Below are 5,384 nucleotides of genomic sequence, written 5' to 3'. Positions count from 1 at the left end.
GAATTGTTTTTCTTTGTTGTAGGTTCCATCGAGTTGAGTATGACTCATCTGAACAAAAGGTCTGAACCCTGTCCTATCCTGTGTCAGACTGAATAGGTATGGAGAAGGGATGTAGGCCTGAAACACACTTTTATTTGCCATCATAGTTCCTCTTTTAGGTAAACAGAATTTGCTTAAAAGAGGAAAACACTTTGAATGGAAAATTGGAGCTGAGGAGGAAAAAGTGAGGGGATTTTATTATTTTCTTAATAAAAAAATTGTAATATTCAACAATTGTCTGAGAAGAGGTCAAGTTTCTTGGAACTGGCTTTTCTAGAAGGAGTGATGGAAATACTCAGTCTTTCAAGATGGAATCAATCCATCATGAAGATTTCTGGGTGATCCCTCACCCAGTGCAACTTCCTATCTGAGTGTGGCTTCACTTACTTTATTAGTGTTTTTGCCTATAACAAGGCAGGACAGAGTCCTCTGGGTGATGTGTTCAATTATACTACAGCTCCCTGTTGTCCCAGTGACATTAGCCCCGTGTTCGTGTCAGGTGACAGAGTAGAGCTTGTCTGGTCTCCTGCTCGTGGTGCTGAACTCTACGAGACTAAGGCTGTACACGGGTTCCACGTGGTGGAGTGCAATGACACCACCCCTGCTTGTACTCTTTCAGCTCTAGAATGTGATACCGAGTATAACATCACAGTGTATTCCTTCAGCGAAGTCAGGGGTAGCAATACGTCATGTATGTCACGATTTATCACCACAGCTCCCTGCAGTCCTGAAATAAAAAATGTTTCAAAGGACGCAGTCTCCTTGATTAATGTGCGCTGGCGATCCACTAATGATGACGCCACGTACACGGTGACTTCCCGGGGAGAGACAGGGCTGTATCAGTGCAGCAGCACGGGGGACTCCTGTGCCCTGGAGGGCCTGCCCTGCGGCTCGGGGTTCTCCATCACCGCAGTGGCCGAAACACTGGCAGGACGGAGCCTGCCGAGCTACAGTGTGCCCTTGGAAACCGTGCCATGCTGTCCAGTCGGCCTGACATTAACGCAAGTCACTCAGTCGGTCATCAATGTTAGCTGGACTATCGGGACTGGGGCCCAAACCTACGTCGTGGTGCTGGAGTCCCACGCTGGACAGTCAAAGTGTCACACGCATGAAACCCACTGCCTCCTGGGATGCATCACGTGTGGCATCAACTACACGGTGACATTGAAAGCAATTAGCGCCACCGGACTGACTGCGGAGTGTTCCTTCCGAAGTTATTCCTCTAGTGCCTGTTGCCCTTTGGGGGTGAAATTATATAGGCTGGGCCCTAATGGCATCCGGATCTACTGGCAAGCCTCCAGGGGGGCTGCCAACTACAGCACTGACCTCTATGGCTCCAAAGGCATCTTCACCTGCACCCCCAACTCCAGCCCCAACTTCTGCGACGTCACCGAGATTCCCTGTGGAGATGTGTATACTGTGATGGTCTCCCCAGTCACTGAGACAGGACTGAAGCTTACATTCTGTCCAAAAAAATATATTCAGTAACCTGTTCTGGAAGTACACTTGGAATGGTGATTTACAGAGGGAAGAGAAACGCAGACTGACGCACTGAGCGTGGGATCAAAGGAGCTTTGACAGAGTTGTCTCCATTTTTAGTGGTTAGAAATGGAAAAGCCTTATTAGAATACAAAAGTTCCTCGAGTCTGGGAAAAGCACCCTTGGCCTTTCCAAGGACTCTTGACTCCCTTGCAAGAGAACAAGGCCGGTTGTACCCGTCCGTGCTCCCAAGCTCAAGATCTCCTACAGAGACCTGGAGAGAAATGGACCCTGAAACCTAGAATATGCTCTAGAAGGCTGTCAAGTAAGCCAGCACTTGACAGAGTCTCAACTGTGATGGTGGGAGACGGGGTACAGACCACACCAGGGGATACTGTCAGAGGCAGTGATACCTGAATGACTGTCTATGAAATGTTTTTGCAACATTTCAACAGAAATTTACTATTTTTGAAAAATAAAAATATCTCTAGAGTTAAAAAAAAATTTCTGGGTGAATGAGCATCCTTCATTCGCTGTGGAATGGTGCTCATATGTAGTAGTCTCTGTGGATGCCAGTTAGAGTTTGGTAAGAGCCACAAGACTGCTGCTTCTGGAGGCAGGCCACACTGCAGTCTGAGGAGGGTGGGCTTCACATGCTTAAGCAATCATTTTAAACAGATTAGGCCTGGAAAGCAACTTTGCAGGAACTAAGGACCAGAGGCCACTCTGGTGTCTTAGTGGTAAGGAGTTATGCTGCCAACCCAAAGAGGGTACATGGTTCGAATCCACCAAATGCTCCCCACAAGAAAGATAGTCATATTCCTCCTGAAAAATTAATGGCCTCTGAAAATCCCCATGGAAGGTCAGCTATGAGTCAGTTCCAACTCAACAATATGTAACAACAAACATCAAAAGGAGATGGTTATGAGAGTATACACAGTCATTATTCCAGAAGGATTAATTGCCATAGAATCATTTCAGGAAGTATCATGTGATGAAGAACCAATGGTGATGAAGGAAAAAGTATGGCACTGAAGGCATTGGCAAACATAGGGATTAAGGGGAAAGCAACAAACAGATGGAGCTCTGGACATGCTCCCAGCCTGTGCCAAGGAATTTAAAAGACAAGTACCTGGCCAACTGACTAGAAGAGATCCGTATTTGTTCCCCTTCATAATCCATATTTGTTTTCATTCATATAAAGGTGATCCAACAGAATGTGGAAATTATCGAACAGTATCACATGCAAGTAAAATCTTGTTGAAGATTATCCAAAATCAGCTAGAATAGTACATCAACAGAGAATATCCAAAAGTTCAAGCTGGATTTAGAATACTCCTTGGCACCAGGGATATATATTACTGATACTGTCAGATGAATCTTAGTGGAAAGAAGAGTGTACCAGATAGATGACTATTAATGTTTTATTGATTAGGAAAAGGCATTTGACTCTGTGGATCATAACAAATTATGACTAACATAGAGAAGAGTGGGAATCCCAGAACACTTAATTGTGCTCATGTGAAATTTACTTTTACCTAGATCAAAAAGCTATTTGTCCAAACAGAATAAGGGAACACCGCATAGTTTAAAATCAAGAAAGATGTGTGCCAAGGCTGTTTTCTTTCTCCATACATGTTCAATCTGTATGCTGAGCAAACAATTTGAGAAACTCAACTTTTGTGTGTGTGTGTGTGTGGGTGTGTGTGTGTGTACTGTCAAATTGGATCTGACTGGTACAGGAGGAGAATGCCCTTCCTTCTCCAGCAGTGTCTGGTGGATTTGAACCACACGCCTCTGGGATTGCAGTGCAGCTTCTTGCCACTAGGCCACCAGAGCTCCTGAAAATCTGAACTTTATGAAAAAGAATGACATCAAGATCAGAGAAAGACTCATCAACAACCTGCATTATGAAGATGGCCCAAACTTGCTTGCAGAAAGTGAAGGGGACTTGAAGTACTTGGTGCAAAATCTCAAGGATTACAGCCTTCCATATTAATTACATCTCAACATCGAGAAAACAAAACTCCTCACCACTGGACTAATATGCAACATCATGGTAGATGGGGAAAAGATTGAAATTGTTAACAATTTCTTCTTCTTTGGACCCACAGTCGACACCACAATTAGTACCAGCAGTCAAGAAATCAAAAGACAAAAAAAAAAAAAAAAGAAAGAAAGAAATCAAAAGACATGCTACATCTTGCTTGTCCCTGAGTTAAAATGGCTGCAGCCATGGACCCCCGAAACCCCTGTGAAGGACAGGAGGTGCGGCTTTTCCAAAGCCATGTCAGAGGTGCCCTTAACGATGGCATTTTGGTCGTGGTTCTGGTTTTCAGTTTGCAGAAACCCTGAGTTTGGGTCTTCAGCCGTCTCAGCCAGTGCCAAACCAGCAGTGAAGCAGATCCTGTGGAAAATGAAGCAGTTGCCCCCCAGTTCACTAACTGGAATCCCTGAAATCTGGGGCTCTTGGCTGTGGCCAGGAAAGAGCAGGGCTGGGGGGCAGTGTGGCTCTCCCAAGAGTTCTGGCACAAGTCACGAGTTATAAGGATTCAGCATCATAGAAAAGCATTAGTTCCCCAAAGAGACCATAACTGCCACCCAAGCAGATATATGCACACCCATGTGTATTGAGGCTTTGTTCACAATAGCAAGAAGCTGTGGTATAGTCACACAATGGAATACTACACTGCATTGAAAAACAAGGAACTCATGCAATGTTATTCAAAATGGGTGACCCTGGAGGACATTATGCTGAGTGAAGTATCTCAGTCACAAAAGGACAAATACTGCATAGTACCACTGTTGTAAAACAGGACTGACATCAGGGTTGGGGGGAGACTGAGAAAGATGGGTTTAATAATGTATACTGCATTGAAACAAATGAGGGAGAGAACTGTTTAAAAGGGATATGTGATTAGGTATTTTTTTGTCATGGCAGGAGTCCAGAGCAAAGGCTGCATAGTGTAGTGGACCTGAGGGGAGGGATTGTAAAACAATGAAAGAATTTATCTTTTACTTTTCCAAGATGGTAGTGTACTAGGGGGGAGGGGTGGAAGGGGAGAAAGGTGCAACAATGAATTAATGGAAATCCAAAGTCTCTGTAAATTTTCATTAAAATTAATAATAATTTTTTTTAAAAAAAGAAAAGCATTAGTCGAGCATCTAAATGGCCAGATTGTGATTTCAGCATCCACTCATGAATGGCCTATCAAAAAAGCTCCTTGATAGGACTGCGAATGTGGTGGCCTGTGAGAGTGTGGGACGAGCACGGGCAGAGCCATGCTTACAGGCAGGAATCAACTTCATGGTCCACCTCTTGGGAGGCAACCTCAGACTCGATCAAACGACTGCAAAGTGAGATGACAGAAGGTGGTGTCATGCTACAGGAACCTCGGAGAATCTATCAATAAAATAGAAACTGATTGTTTTGAACTTGCCGGCAGAAATATTGAACTCTTGTACCATCAGAAGAGAGCTTGTAGAAGAATACCAGCTTGGGAACTTTGTAACAGAAATCCAACAGTACTGAATGCTTTGTAGTAAAGCTCACTTCTCCCACCCCTTTGTATGTCTTTGTTTGCTTGCTTTTTATCTGAGAACTGTATTCTTCCTTCTTGGACATAAGAGTAGTATTTGAGAAAAGTAGTCACGAAGTTTTATTAACTTTTGCCAAATTATTAACTTTTGGACAAATTAAGAGTTATGTTTTCTTTTGTTATAGGCTATAATCTTCACAATTACGTGCTATGCATCAGAGAGTTGGACAGTGAATAGGGATGACAGAAAGAGAACTGACGCCTTTGAGTTGTAGTGCTGGAGAAGAGTGTTGAATATACCATGGACTGCTAGGAGAACAAACAGGT

The 5,384-nt window shown here is 43.8% G+C and overlaps 2 pseudogenes; both read left to right on the top strand.

Annotated features, from left to right (window-relative positions):
- Positions 1-384: 384 nt before the first annotated feature.
- Positions 385-1,586, top strand: LOC102847969 (annotated as a pseudogene).
- Positions 1,587-3,826: 2,240 nt separating this feature from the next.
- LOC102861162 lies at positions 3,827-4,931 on the top strand (annotated as a pseudogene).
- Positions 4,932-5,384: the final 453 nt, after the last annotated feature.

The sequence above is a fragment of the Elephantulus edwardii genome, unplaced genomic scaffold (assembly GCF_000299155.1).
Source record: "Elephantulus edwardii isolate Elephantulus edwardi_28Jun2011 unplaced genomic scaffold, EleEdw1.0 scaffold00045, whole genome shotgun sequence".
In the NCBI taxonomy this organism is placed as follows: domain Eukaryota; kingdom Metazoa; phylum Chordata; class Mammalia; order Macroscelidea; family Macroscelididae; genus Elephantulus; species Elephantulus edwardii.
Note: the sequence above shows the minus strand (reverse complement) of the source record. Positions and strands in the feature narration are given on the sequence as shown.